We start from the raw sequence: 16,437 nt of genomic DNA on the forward strand, positions 1-16,437 counted from the left end.
CGCCCCTTGAGGATGAAGTCCCGTTCTGTTCATTTGGGGTCACTACAGCTCAGGACTCTAAAATTGTCACGGTTCTAAGTCTGAACCAAAGAGTCCAAATCCGGCACATTGTTTTAAGAAAACAGATTTTTGAAAGAAGTGCCAAACATGGACTGCTTTGCCAGATACAGAGTCGCCACCTAAATATTTTATTTTGGAAAATTTAGGAAACCCTGACTCGGTGCCAAAAGGCCACGTGTCCGTCATCACCAAAGTTGCCTCGGCTCGGGAACTTGGGTACGATTGGGGAAGGTCACTTCGTGAGCACCCCCGCTCGCCCGGTCATAGACCGGCCTCTACTAACCATGATATTAATTTTTGAAAACATTGCGAGTTCTTATTCCGGTTTATTAGCCTAGGTTACTATGTGATGCGCACAGCACACAAATATAGACCGGGTCGCCTGAATTGGAACGAAACATTTCGTGTTTGTTTTTGAAAATGGTTTGCTACCCGCAGGTAGGCTTGAAACATTTGATGATTTATTCCAATTTAAGTAACCCAACCTTCACCCACAGGCATTCAGGCAGATATATCAGATAAGCACATAGCCTCATGGTAAGCATGCTATCATGGCATTCACTCACACGCATGCAAGGATGCTAAAGCATAAAACTTACCGAGTACTCCAAGCCAAAAACAGAAACTACATTAGAAATCATGCATGAATCCTAAGTATACAAAAATGCCTAATGCAACACATGCAAAATGCAACTATAGCAGGCTCGGCTATTCTAAGATGGCATATGGAATGTTACAACTATCATGTATTCAACTTTGAAATTGAAAGTACAATGCAGTTAGTATGATGCGCCGAGCCCGGTGCATGCAATACAGATGAATGAATGCAAACATGCTGTCATACTGTATGCTAATTTAAACATGCCCTAATCTAACCATAATAAGCGGATAAATAAAAGGGAGAAAGACGTGGGGTTGGAAGACATACATCACACTCACGCACACTTATTACAGTTGTGCCCTCGCGCAGAGGGTCCGAATAAATAATACAGTCCAAATATTACAGTCCCGAATAAAAGAATATTACAGTCCAAAATATTACAAAATTCTAATTAATTAATGAATTAAATAAGAAAGTAAATGAAAATGGCGTGCAAGCCAGGGACTGCCTTGCTTCTGATGGATGGTGCATGTCCGGGTTGTCTTGCGCGGAAATCCACCGGAATGCCCCAATTAGCCTCTGTTTACACCTGTTCTTGAAATGCGTGCCAAGCCCCAAAAAGTGGCTGATTCCTGATTTTGCTGCAACAGAGAGCAGGAAAGGGGCATAGCAATGTATTTGCACAGATATATGCATGTCTCGAACCTCGTGCCACCAATCACGCATACCGAGGCATGATGGCCGAGGAGTCGAAATGCACAACTCAATATAGGATGAATGCACATGAAACTATAGCTAAAACCTAACTCCATCATGGATAATCCGGAGTATCGGTGACTGGGGAATTGAGACACATTCCGTCACTCGGAGTACAAAATGTACCTCGTTTCCCGTACCCGGGCTAACTCCTATTCCGGACACGATGCAATATGCATGATATGCATGAAATGCAACTAAGATATAATCCTAACATATACAATGCTATGGAAATGAAATGTCTCAAAATGCGTGCACACGAGCACGCAAACCGAGAAAATACAGAACGCGATCTAAAATGCATCCTAGTATGCACTATGATGTGAAAATGAGACGCCTCGAAATGCGTGCGCACAGGCACACAAATCGAGAAAATGACAGAACGCGCTGAAAATGAGACGCCTTGAATGCGTGCGCACGGGCACGCAAGCCGAGGCGATGGCAGAATGTAATGAAAATGAGATGCCTTGAAATGCGTGCGCACGGGCACGCAAATTGAGGCGATGACAGAATGCAATGAAAGTGAGACGCCTTGAAATGCGTGCGCACGGGCACGCAAACCGAGGCGATGACAGAATGCAATGAAAGTGAGACGCCTTGAAATGCGTGCACACGGGCACGCAAACCGAGGTGATGACAGAATGCAATGAAAGTGAGACGCCTTGAAATGCGTGCGCACGGGCACGCAAACTGAGGCGATGACAGAATGCAATGAAAGTGAGACGCCTTGAAATGCGTGCGCATGGGCACGCAAACCGAGGCAATGGCAGAATGCGATGAAATGACATGAAAACATGATATGGGCTTATACCAACATGAGTGAGCCTCAGCCACACTCACATAGGATGTCGGCGGATAAAAAAGAGGTGCCTCGAAATGCGTGCACACGGGCACGCAAACCGAGGCGATGGCAGAATGCGATGAAATGACATGAAAACATGATATGGGCTTATACCAACATGAGTGAGCCTCAGCCACACTCACATAGGATGCCGGCGGATAAAAAAGAGGTGCCTCGAAATGCGTGCACACGGGCACGCAAACCGAGGCAATGGCAGAATGCGATGAAATGACATGGAATGGATAGCAATCATTCTAATGGAATTTCAGCACTAAAATATGGGGGAAAACAGTCCCGAAATGAGGCGAAATGACATGAAATGCATGGAATTGTCCTGAAATGCGAATTTAGGCGCCCGAAATGGCCTATAGCTATGCCAAACATGCACAACATGGACATGCAATGCAAAGACAGAAGCTAGACAGTCCCAAAAAAGGCACTTTCACAGTTATAAACATGGCCAAACAGTAAGCATAGGTATGGCAAAAATGGCATGCAAGAATAGGGGCCAAGAGAGGGGTAATGAAGCAAGTGATATAAGCAAAACCCAAACTGAAAATTTTCCTTCTACAACATTGAAGAGGGACTAAAAATATGAATATTTACAGTTTATAGAAAACCTCAAATCAGTATTCAATCATGATAGAAATGTGATGCAAAATGAGGCTCAAAAGTGGCTATAACATGAGGTATGCAAAATATTCGCCAAACAGCCAAAGACCCTTAATAAAACATGTAGAATGGACCAAAATAAGCACTTTTTTCAGAACTGTAAAATGGCCAAAAACAAAATCATGATAGGCTAACTAAACATGCAAGAATGGGGAATAAAAGAGAGATATAACATGAAGTGACCTATGGAGGTCCCAAACCATGAAAGGACCTAAATGAAACATGAAGAATGGATCAAAATAGGCACTTTTTTAGAACTGTAAAATGGCCAAAAACAAAAGCATGGTAGGCTGCCATTGCATGCAAGAATGGGGAAGAAAAGAGGAGCATAAAGGTAGGTACAACATGGAAGTCCCAAATGGTGTTGAGCCCTTCTTCAATGTTGAAGAGGGGATCGAAATAAGCCTAATATAAGTTTACAACATGCTCAAAAACAGATTACTCATGGGTCGAAAATAGCATGCAAGATTATGACATATAAGATGATCAATGAAGCAAGTGCATCATGGAGGGCTCAAACAGGGTTGAGCCCTTAATGAAAAGTGAATATGAGCTCAAAAGAGGGCCCTTTTCAGTTAGGGCCGGAGCTTGAAACAAAAGGCATAGGGGGCTTACCAATGGATCAAGAAAAAGGGTCAAAGTGAAGAAAAGCTACTCACCCTTGAAGACTAAGACTTTTGTTGCTTCTTGGACCAATTTGCAGCTTCTTTTGCCTTTGAGAAACCTTCCTTGTTGCTGGAAATGAGGTGGTGGTGGTAGAGCTTGGTGGTGTAGAAGGAATGGAGCTTAGGGACTTAGAGATTTTCAAAGAAATGAGAAGGATAAAGATGGAGTTGTGTATGGAAGCTTGAAGGTGAAGTTTTCTAACCCCAACAAAGGATATATCTTGCTTGCTATATAGGCCAACAAGGGGGTGTAAAGGTGGGATAAAAGGAGACAAACTTTCCTGCACAAAATATCCCCCGGATAAAGATCTTTTCTGGGGGATAAAGCCCCACAGCTATAAAAGTGCACAGTGCCAAGATTTCGGCCGGCCAGGTACTTTTGCTGCAGGTGGCCGGCCGGCCACACCCCCTAGCCGGCCGGCTAGGGGTCAAAAGGGTCAATCAGATTTTCTGGCCGGCCACCAACTGATGGTGTCCTCCTATCTGTGTACAACACAACCCTGTGGTTAAAAGTCTAAGAAAGTGGGTCCAAGGGGTTCAACATTAGCTCGGAAAGAGGGGTTCAAAAGGGTCAGGTGGAATTACTGGCCGGCCACCAACTTTTAGGGTCCTCTCATGTGTGTACATCACAAATATGTGGTTCAAAGTTCGAGAAAATGGGCCCAAGGGGTTCAACATTGGCCCGGAAGGAGGGGGTCAAAAGGGTCAAGTGGAATTACTGGCCGGCCATGAACTTTTAGGGTCCTCTCATGTGTGTACATCACAAATATGTGGTTCAAAGTTCGAGAAAATGGGCCCAAGGGGTTCAACATTGGCCCGGAAGTGCGAAAAACGGGCGTCGGAGGGCGTCGGAGGATGTATAACTGGTTGTTGCAACAATTGCTGGCCTCCCACCCTTCAGTGACCTCTCTAGTGATAAAACAGAGGTACCTGCCAAAAACGAACGAAAACCGTTGCAAAATGAAAGTTCCGGGGCCAAAACACGCAGTTCGGGGTCCCGAAAATGGGCTGTTAAGCACCGAAAATGGCGTTCGGCCACGAAGTGGGTTTCTCAGCCCCCAATGTCCCTCAAAAGGGATTAAATAAGATGTATGCCAAAAAAAAACGGAGCAATAGGAGATGGTTAAGCGGTCCCGAACCGAGGCACACGGTCTGACGGCTCCGAAAACCGGAAACCGAACTCCGAAATGGGCAAAATGGCCTACGGCCACCAAATGTAGCCTACGGACATTGAGAGATGGTCTACGGGACCTCTCCCTTCCCTCAAGAAAAGAAACAGAGAAAACCGAGTCTGGTTCGCAAACCGAGGCAAGGTACAAAAGAGGGTTCGGAAGTCCGGAGACAGGGCTCACGGCCGCGACTCTGAAACTTCTGAGCGAGCACATTATGCAACATCACCAAGCGCTCAATCGGTGACGTCTGAGTCTTAAGGTCGGTCAAAAATGGGGTGTCTACAGTATTTTTACTCAACCCGCAAATATAATACATGAATAATATATTGTTGAATTTTTATAGAATATATATAATATCTATACATTGTATTATGAAATTTCTATTATGTTATATATATAATATTACTTTAATATATGTACACTATATAATAATTTGTTTTAATTATAAATAGCATATTTTAGTTTTAATTATTAAATTTTAATACTATTGTTAAATTTTTGATTGTGTTGCAAATCGGGTAGGGTCGGGGTGGGAGTTATATTTGCGAATTTGGGTGGGAGTGGGAGAAAGTTTCATGAGGGTCAGGTCCGAGGTGGGACAAGCGATGAAAAACTAAAGATAAAAAACCAAAAAAGTAATTTGCTTATTTAGTTTCACTTTTCAGGATTTACTTTTTAAAAAATTAAAAAAATTTATTTTTCGTATTTTTTTGTTTTCACTAATTTTTTTAATATTTTAAGCAATTTTTTTAATTTTTAGATACACCTAACGTAAATACAATTAAAAAGTATAATATTTGTAAAAAAAATCTTTAAAAAATTCACTAAATACCAAAAATACAAAAAATATAAAAATTCAATACATTTTCATATTCTTGTGTATTTATTGATTTTTTATAAATATTTTACTTTTTAGATATATCTAAAAAAAAGTTATAAAATAAAATTACGTAAATTTTTTAAAATATTCACTAAAAATAAAAACCAAAAAAAAATAAAAAACTTAATTTAAAAAAAATTAAAATGAAAAAAGGTAATTATTAAATAATAATTTTAAATTTGTATAGCAATATAATTTTTTTAATTTTAAAATTTGAAGGTAATTTTTATTTTATTTTAATGTCTCGCTTCAAAATAAATTGTCCCATTATGCTTCTTCATATCTAAGGTTTTGTTTGTTATAATTTAAAAAAATTAAAAAGTCACTATCCTATTTAAATTATATCATCTTATTTAAGTGATATTACATATCTATCACATCACTTCAAATCTAATCCATATCCAATTCATATTTTATAAAAAAAATAAAAAAATATAATTATTTAAAACATCACAAATAAAATGTCCATGTGCCAACTCAACTCAAAAAGTTCGAACTCCTACAAGCCACCCCGTGTATTATTCAATGATAAGACTAGATTCTCCAAGTCTTATATCCACATTTCATTTACACAACAAAACAAAACAAACACCAACCAACCAACCCTCCCTCCTCCTCCTTGCTCCACCACCGGCCGCCATGTTGGCCGAACCCATATTCCGGGAAAATCCCAGCCGCAAAATCCTCTTCCTCCTCTCCTTCCTCTCTCTCATTTCTCTCTCCAAAACCAACGACCTCCAATCCCTTCTCATATTCAAAACCTCACTGCTAAATTCAAACACAAATGTATTCAATACATGGACACCAAATCAAAACTCAATCTGCAACTTCACTGGAATCACTTGCAACTCCGACCAAACTGTCAAAGAAATCAATCTCTCTCAACAAAATTTATCTGGAACTCTTCCTCTCGACGCAATTGCTCTCTTCAATCCATTGAAAAACTCTCTCTGGGTTTGAATTCATTGTATGAAATTGTTACTGAAGAATTGTCGATGTTAATATAATATTGCTAATTGTATAGCTGTCTCTTTTCCTTTCTGCTTTCGGTGGTAATGGATCATCATTTGGTATCCAATGTACATTTCTTCTCTCTATAAAGAGAGAGTTCATTTCTCTTGTAACGATATAACACACAATACAGAAACATTTTGCTCTCTAGCTTCTATCACTCTTTGCTCTCTAGCTTCTCTCTCAAACTAATCTTTCATGGTATCAGAGTGCATCAACCTGTTCGAAATTTTCTCCTGAGTCCAACGGCACCAAGCCCGTTCTCAGAAAAGCCAACACGCGCCCACACGCGCCGCCCTTAGCCTCTGCGCGTCAACACGACCGCCACCACTCTCACACGCGCCCACACGCGCCAACTCCTGTCGCTCACTTCCGCCACGCGCCCACACGCGCCCACACGTCCGCGGCTCCCATACGCCGCGCCTGCTACCGTACGCGTACCGTGCGCCGCTTTGCTAGTGTGCACCCACGTGCGCCAAACCAGCTACCGTGCGCCGCGCCTGCGCCTGTCTGCTAACGTGCGCCGTTGCCTTCCTGCTAACGTGCTCCTCCCTGCACTCTGCTAACGTGCGCCGCTGACATCATTGCTGACATCATCTCTGTCCAGCATACCTTTCCTTGCTATTTTCGACCTTCCGGACTCACTGGTACACTCTGTTTTACCTAATTTTGCTCCTACGGATCTATTTCTATTACTTTAACCCTACTCAACTAGTATTATGGATCATCATGATGCCTCCCATCCCATTTCCGTCATTTTAAATGGTTCAAACTATGTTCTGTGGGCCCAAGCTATGTCCTCTTTCCTCAAAGGCAAGAAGCTCTGGCGAATTGTCACCGGGGATGTGGCTAAACCAGTAAAAGACAGTGCCACTACTGAAACTCCTGTTCATACTGCTACATATGAAGACCGACTTGAGGAATGGGACAGTAAGAATTACCAAATCATTACCTGGTTTCGTAATACCTCTATTACCTCTATCAGTCTTCAATTTGGCCGCTTTCAGCTTGACTCTATAACTACTCTTGCGAAAGACATCTGGGATTTTTTGAAAGAACGATACCAGACTACTGGTCTTGCCCATCAATATCAACTTCAGAACCAACTTCACCGCATGCGCCAAGAATCCACTCAGTCCATTAATGACTTCCTTTTTCAAATGTACTCTGTTTGGGATCAGCTTGCTCTTTCCGAACCAGCATGGCATGACCCTGAAGATGCCGTTTTATTTACTATCCATCGCAACCAGCAAAGGTTGGTGCAATTTCTCATGGCTCTTACCTCATCTTTTGAGCCCGTACGTGCCTCTCTGCTTCATCGCCATCCATTGCCCACTCTTGAACAAGCAATTTCTGAGTTGCTCTCCGAGGAGACTCGTCTCGGTACTCTTCAAACTCATCATGTGGACTCTGTTCTTGCCACTCCTCCGTCCCGGCCATCATTTCCCCAGCGGACTACTGCTTGCCTCTACTGTCAGAATCGGGGCCTTCCTTCAACCCATCTCCTGGTCCATTGCCCCGTCAGATCCTGCCGCTACTGCAACAAACTTGGTCCTGGCCATCTGCAACAGGATTGTTTTCGCAATCCCTCTCGCTCATCCTCCAATAGCCACTCCTCTCGCGGTGGCTCTTCCCGGGGAAACTTTCACCGTTCCGGCAATCAGTCTCATCACACTGCTGCTGCTGCTTCCGGGAATCAGTCTCATCACACTGACACTGCCACCTCTGCCGGGTTCTCTGAGTCACCTACTCCATCTACCCCTCGCTTTTCTCCAACAGATGTAGAGGCCATACTCAAACAGCTTCTCTCCCCATCTGGTACACCTCCTCCTACTACTTTGTCTGTCATTCCAGGTAACTCTTCTTGGTATTTTGACTCTGCCTGTTGTAATCATATGACCTCCAGTTCTACTATTTTTTCTTCCTTATCTTCCTCTCCTCATATTCCCTCAATACATACTGCTGATGGTTCTCTCATGTCTGTTCGTCATGTTGGTACTGTTTCCACCTCTTCTTTATCCATACCTCACGTTTATCATATCCCTGCTCTTACCTTAAACCTTATTTCCATTGGTCAATTATGTGAACTTGGTCTAACTGTCACATTTTCTGCTACTGATTGTTTGGTACAGGACCCTCAGACAGGGCAGACTATTGGGATCGGCCGTAAGCATGGACGTCTCTATGAACTCATTCACCTTCATGTTCCTGCCTCTCCTCAAATTGCTGCTCCTACATCTACTTCCTCATTATCTCCCTTTCATCTTTGGCATTGTCGCTTAGGGCATATTTCTGTTAATCGCTTAAGGTCTTTGGTTTCTAGTGGACAGTTGGGTCATGTAATTCCCGATAATTTCGATTGTATACCCTGTCAACTTGCCAAACAACCTGCTTTATCATTTAATAAAAGTACTTCTGTTTCTCTTGCACCTTTTGATCTTATACATTCGGACATTTGGGGACCCTCACCTACTACTACTATGGGGGGATCCCGCTATTTTGTTGTTTTTATTGATGATTTTTCCCGGTTTACTTGGCTTTTTCTCATGAAACATAGGTCTGAATTGAAACACATTTATTATCGTTTTGCACAAATGGTCCACACCCAATTCTCCAAAACCATCAAAATTTTTCGCTCTGACAATGCTATGGAATATCGGGATTCAGATTTCCTTTCCTTTCTTCACCATCATGGTACATTGCCTCATCGTTCCTGTGCTGGCACATCCCAGCAAAATGGCCGCGCTGAACGGAAACATAGGCATATTCTTGACACTACTCGCGCTCTCCTTCTCTCTTCTTCCTGCCCTGAAAACTTTTGGGGCGAAGCTGCCCTCACTGCTGTTTACACTATCAACTGTGCTCCTACACCTGTCATCCATAATCCAACTCCCTTTGAACGTCTGCATGGCACTCCCCCTCCATACGCCAATCTCCGGGTTTTTGGCTCTGCTTGCTTTGTTCTACTTCAATCCCATGAACACACCAAGCTTGAACCTCGCTCTCGTCTTTGTTGCTTTCTTGGGTATGGCATTGAACATAAAGGCTTCCGCTGTTGGGATCCTCTCTCTAAACGTCTTCGTATCTCCCGCCATGTCGTTTTCTGGGAACACCAAATGTTTTCCTCGCTATCCTCTTTTCACTTACCCGGACTTTCCACTACTGCACTATTTACTAATCCTTCCATCGATCTTTTCTCTGCTGATTTTGATACAGGTTCCTCCTCCATCGAGACGCCCTTGCTCACCCCTGATCCTGTCCAGCCTGCTCTACCTGAAGGTCTACCTCTTGCTACCACACCTCCTTCTCCACCGGCTCTTCCTCTCACCGATCCTCCTCTGGGTCGACCACACCGGGTAACTCAACCTCCTATCCATCTTCGTGATTATATTGTTGGATCTGCTGCCTTCTCTACTTATGAACCTACCTCCTATCGTGAGGCTTGTACTAATCCTCTTTGGCAGCAAGCTATGACTGATGAACTCCATGCCTTGGATAAAGCTCATACTTGGGATCTTGTTGATCTTCCTCCTGGCAAGACTGCAATTGGCTGCAAATGGGTTTACAAAATCAAAACACATTCTGATGGCTCTATTGAACGCTACAAAGCTCGTCTTGTTGCCAAGGGCTTCAACCAAGAATATGGCATTGATTATGAGGAGACATTCTCTCCTGTTGCTCGGCTTACATCTGTTCGCAGTTTACTTGCTGTTGCTACTGCTCGCCACTGGGGGCTCTTTCAGATGGATGTCAAAAATGCTTTCCTCAATGGTCATCTCCTTGAGGAGGTCTACATGCAACCTCCACCTGGGTCCACTTTTCAACCTCATCAGGTTTGCAAACTACAGCGTGCTCTCTATGGTCTCAAGCAAGAACCTCGTACTTGGTTTGCTACGTTCAGTTCTACCATTCTTGACTTCGGATTCACCTCTAGTTCCTATGACTCTGCTCTCTATACAGACTACTTCTCATGGTACTACTCTTCTTCTTCTGTATGTGGATGATATGATTATCACTGGTAATGATACAGCTGGTATTCTCCACCTCAAACAATTTCTCCACCAACAATTTGAGATGAAGGACCTTGGTACTCTTAACTACTTCTTAGGCCTTGAAGTCTCTCATGATTCTACTGGTTCCTATTTGTCCCAGGCCAAATATGCATCCGATCTTCTGGCTCGTGCTGGTCTTACTGATTGCAAAACTGCCTCTACTCCGATTGATCCTCAGATTCGTCTCACTCCTCTCGATGGCACTCTTCTCTCTGATGCTACTCTTTATCGCCAGCTCGTCGGCAGTCTTGTCTATCTCACAGTCACTCGTCCTGACATTGCCTATGCTGTTCACATTGTCAGTCAGTACATGTCGGCTCCTCGCACTCCCTACTATACTGCTCTACTCCGCATCCTTCGCTACCTCAAAGGCACTCTGTTCCATGGTCTTCACTTCTCGGCTTCTTCCTCTCTTGACCTACGTGCCTTTTCCGATGCTGATTGGGCTGGGGATCCTACGGATCGACGCTCCACCACGGGATTCTGCTTCTTCTTAGGGGATTCTCTTCTTGCTTGGCGTAGCAAAAAACAATCTCTCACTGCCCGCTCTAGCACCGAAGCTGAATACCGAGCTCTTGCTGATACTACTCAGGAACTTCTCTGGCTTCGCTGGCTCCTTGCTGATATGGGAGTTTCTTCATCTACTCCTACCCCTCTCTACTGTGACAATCGGAGTGCTATTCAGATTGCTCACAATGATGTTTTTCATGATCGCACCAAACATATTGAGATTGATTGTCATTTCATTCGCCAGCATGTTACTTGTGGAACTGTTCATCTTCTTCCTATTGCTTCAGTCGATCAACCCGCTGATATCTTCACTAAGGCTCATCCTCCTGGCCGCTTTAATGATCTTGTTTCCAAACTCAACTTGGTAGATGCTTTCCCTCCTTGAGTTTGCGGGGGGCTGTTAATATAATATTGCTAATTGTATAGCTGTCTCTTTTCCTTTCTGCTTTCGGTGGTAATGGATCATCATTTGGTATCCAATGTACATTTCTTCTCTCTATAAAGAGAGAGTTCATTTCTCTTGTAACGATATAACACACAATACAGAAACATTTTGCTCTCTAGCTTCTATCACTCTTTGCTCTCTAGCTTCTCTCTCAAACTAATCTTTCAGTCGAATTGCACTAAATTACAGTACTTGGATTTAGGTATGAATTCATTGGCCGGAAAATTCCCGGACTTGTCTTCTTTAACCCAACTCAAGTTCTTGAATTTGAACCACAGTGGATTTTCCGGCCAGTTTCCATGGAAATCGCTGGAAAATCTTACTAGTCTTGAATTCTTGAGCCTCGGTGACAACCCATTTGATTGGAGTCCATTTCCTCTGGAGATTTTAAATCTTCACAAATTGTATCGGGTCTACCTCACAAACTCTAGTCTTGAAGGAGAAATTCCTGAAGGAATTGGAAACCTCACTCTGCTTCAAAATCTTGAGCTTTCCTATAACCAACTTTCCGGGAAAATCCCAGAGGGAATCACAAAACTGAAGAACCTCTGGCAGCTCGAGCTTTATTCAAATCAGCTCTCGGGAAAATTTCCAAATGGGTTCGGAAACCTCACAAATTTGATCAATTTCGACGCTTCGACTAACAGCCTTGAAGGAGACATCTCTGAGATCAAATATTTGACAAAGCTAGTCTCATTGCAGCTATTCGAAAACAAATTCTCGGGTGAAATTCCGATTGAATTGGGAGAATTCAATTCCCTCACAAACCTCTCTCTGTACACCAACAAGCTCACAGGCTCAATTCCTCTGAACATTGGATTGTATGGCAACTTCACATACATCGACGTTTCGGAGAACTTTCTAACGGGTTCTATACCGCCTAACATGTGCAAAAATGGCAAAATGAGTGAGCTTCTCATGCTTCAGAACAAGTTCACCGGTGGGTTACCGGAAAACTATGTGAGTTGCTTGTCGTTGAATCGTTTACGAGTAAACAACAATTCACTTTCCAGGAAAATTCCTGCTGGAATTTGGAGCTTGCCGAATTTATCAATCATTGATCTCACTATGAACCAGTTTGAAGGTCCATTGTCCTCGCCTTTCGCACAATCAATTTTCCAGTGAATTACCAGCCACAATCTCGGAATCTACCTCTTTAGTGGACATTGAGCTGGTTTCGAATCAATTTTCTGGTGAAATTCCGGCAACAATTGGCAATTTGAAGAAACTGAGCAATCTTCATTTAGAAAACAACTTGTTTTCTGGTACTATTCCAGAGTCTTTAGGCTCGTGTGTTTCTCTAAGTGACATAAACCACGCTGGAAATTTGTTTTCCGGCAAGATTCCGGCTAGTATTGGTTCTTTAAGGAGCCTGAACTCCTTAAATCTGTCACACAACGAACTTTCCGGGGAAATTCCAGTGAGTTTATCTTCGCTAAAACTTAGCATTCTTGATTTGTCAAACAATAGGTTGATGGGTCGTATACCAGATTCTTTATCGATTGAAGCATTTGTCCGTGGCTTTGCCGGAAACCCGGGGCTATGTGGTGAGAATATGAGGAATCTCCGGCCATGTTCGTCAGATTCCGGCAAGTCCAGCAATGTTCGGACGGTTATATCTTGCTTTGTAGCTGGGGCAGCTGTCTTGTTTGTGTCACTTGCATGTTTCCTGTATGTTAAGTATAAATATAAGCCGGAAAATCACGACCGTCCAATCAAACGATACAGTTCTTTGGATATGAAACAATTCCATATGTTGAGCTTCACTGAAGAGGAAGACACGAATGCAATCAAAAAGGAAAATTTGATTGGCAAAGGTGGGTCAGGAAATGTGTACAAAGTCATGCTAAGGAATGGCAAACAATTGGCTGTTAAACATATTTGGAAGTCAGATTCCGGTGACCGGAGAAGCTGCCGGAGCAGCTCGGCGATGATTCCTAAGGGAAATCTCCGGTCACTGGAATATGATGCCGAGGTGGCCATGTTGAGCTCGATTAGGCATGTGAATGTAGTGAAATTATATTGTTTCATTACAAGCGAGGACTGGAATCTGCTGGTTTACGAGTACCTGCCTAATGGGAGTTTGTGGGACAGGTTGCACACGTGTCAGAAGATCCAGATGGATTGGGAGGTGCGATACGAGATTGCGGTGGGGGCTGCCAAAGGGCTTGAGTACTTGCATCATGGGTGTGATAGGCCAGTGATTCACCGAGATGTGAAAACAAGCAACATCTTGTAGGATGAGCAATTGAAGCCCAATATTGCAGATTTTGGCCTAGCAAAAGTTGTGCAGCAAAATGGAGTTTGGGGATTCTACCCACATTATTGCAGGGACTCATGGTTACATAGCTCCAGGTTAGCTTTTATTTCCATGTACATGCTATTTTCAGTGATAAAGTTTAGTAGCTGTTGTGAATGTCTCATGCTTTACCAGGTTCATGCACATGACCTGCTCAAACCGATTAATGTCTAACTCAGTTCTTGTTGTATTCAAATTTTAATATATTATAGGTTATTTCGGGGAATAGGGTTACGTGAGTAGAGCGAACTCTTGTTATAGACGACTTAGAAAGAGACAGCCGCTTATTGTATTTTCTCCTATTTTAATAGCCAAAACCTTTTGTCATTCTTCGCCCATGGACATGCGACGTATATCTTGTATTCTTGTGTAATTACCCTATTTTACTTTCTCATTTTTGTTTGTTCTGTCATTATAGTTGCATTTTTACTTTCCAGAAGTGCTTCAGTGTTTTGAAATCACAATAGGTGGTTCTAAATTTTCTCTACTTGTTGCAATGAAACTGATTGTTGTGCCCTGTTTTGGTTTTGAAGAATACGCATACACAAGCAAGGTGAACGAGAAGAGTGACGTATATAGCTTTGGAGTGGTGCTGATGGAACTAGTGACAGGAAAGAGGCCTGTCGAGCCAGAGTTCGGAGAGAACAAAGGCATAGTCCAGTGGGTGTGCGAAGAGATGAGAAGCAAAGGCAGCTTGATTCATTTGGTGGACGCAGCCATCTCAGAGGCCATGAAGGAAGATGCTGCCAGGGTGTTGAGAATTGCAGTTCACTGCACGATGAAGACTCCAGCACTGAGGCCTTCCATGAGGATGATAGTGCAGATGTTGGAAGAGGCCGAGCCTTGTAATTTAACAGGCATAATTGTCAGTAAAGGCGGCGAAAACAGTAAGAGCTGAGGAGTTGGAGAACAATAGCAAGTTCAATGACACAGATTCAGTTGGAAGAGTAGCTCTTAATCTGGGGACTAATAACACAGTAGACAATTCAAGTGAAGATCAGTGTAAACATGGCACGCCTCAATTTGTTGCCAGTAAATCAACAAGTCCATTAGTTTATATGATCAGATTGTAATGTTTATTTGGTAATAAATTCAAATGCCAAGCTTGCTAGTTTAGCTCTTTTTAGCCTGTAAGAGAGGGAGGCAGAGAGAAACGTATGTAATGATATGAAATACAATTATTTTTATTCCACTCATTTGCAGGTGATGAACTACTGAGTATAAATGGAATAATTTGAGTTTTTTTTTTTTTTTTTTTTGAGAACATGAAAACGTTTATATTAAAACAACAATAACATACAGAAACAAGATCCAAAGGGCCATACAAACCAAACAACAAAATGAAAAGAAAAAAAAAACAAATAGCAAAAAATTCGTCAAAAAAACTAGTTATGATCTAGGAAAAACCACCAATATTCTCAAAATTGTGGTCTGGAGGCCAAAATTTGCCTGAAAGCCTGTCGTCCCCATCGTTGCTGCCCAACTCCGCCGCTGCCACCGTACTTCGGACAACACCAAAAGATAAAGTTGGGGAGGAAGGCTTGAGAGAGGAGGGGAATCATTATGGGTGTCGAAAATCCAAAAATCTATGCAGAAATCAGGGAAGAAAACTCTCAAACTACTATTTCAGATATAAAAAATTTAGATCTACACTCTAAAATTGTAGATCTATACTTTAGGAGTGTAGATCTACACTTTAGTAATGTAAAAGGAGTTGTCGGAGTCTCGCCGGAACACCGCCGGAAATCTCCTAGAGAGAGAAGCTCTGCTCTCACTCTCTTGAACTTTTTTTTTTTATATAATTTGAGTTGATTATGCTGCATTGTATACTTCATTTGTCAAGTAATGGGAAATAATTTTTAAAAAAAGAGGACCTCAGTGCCACCAGTGTACACAGCTTTACCCAACATGATTGACTCGTATTTATTACACATGAAGGCCTTTCTCCCTTTATGAGCAAATTGAACATGCAATAATGAGAAGGATGGGATCAGGTCCATTGGCTTTGATTCTTTATTCTGTCTTATCCCTTTCTCTTCAAAGTACAAGTCTTATACTTCAAGATTGGTAGAAGAACCAAGAGAATAGGATTCTTTAATTGTGAAGCTAGGACTGTGATTTCGTCCAAGGAAATTCTTCGATTTTACCTGATTCATCATGACTGACTTCAAAAATAAATCTAATTGGGCTTTTGGTTATCAAGCTAAACCATGACATAAAGAATGCTGTTAAAATCAATCACCTTTTAGAAGAATTGAATCTTTTAATATCATCTTATTTCTTTTAATTGCAGAAGCATTCCGATAAGTATACACACAACAGTCCTCAAGTGCATAGGGGTGGCTTTATTTTTTGCAGCTACATGCGTTTGTTCACCCATTTAATATATATATATATATATATATATATATATATGTCTACATATTTTGTCAAATTTTTGTTAATTATACCAATAGACTAAATAACAACTTCA

At 42.2% G+C, this 16,437-nt stretch overlaps 1 pseudogene across 1 annotated transcript; it reads left to right on the plus strand.

The window, feature by feature from the left end:
- The first annotated feature begins 6,202 nt into the window (after positions 1–6,202).
- Positions 6,203–14,999, plus strand: LOC145820034 (receptor-like protein kinase 7; annotated as a pseudogene). Its single transcript, XR_014360939.1, has 4 exons — positions 6,203–6,638; position 6,754; positions 11,834–14,020; positions 14,498–14,999. The product of XR_014360939.1 is annotated as a receptor-like protein kinase 7 (transcript).
- The last annotated feature ends 1,438 nt before the right edge of the window (positions 15,000–16,437 follow it).

Source organism: Camellia sinensis, chromosome 2 (genome assembly GCF_055761805.1).
Source record: "Camellia sinensis isolate YWXY chromosome 2, ASM5576180v1, whole genome shotgun sequence".
Classification (NCBI taxonomy): Eukaryota; Viridiplantae; Streptophyta; class Magnoliopsida; order Ericales; family Theaceae; genus Camellia; species Camellia sinensis.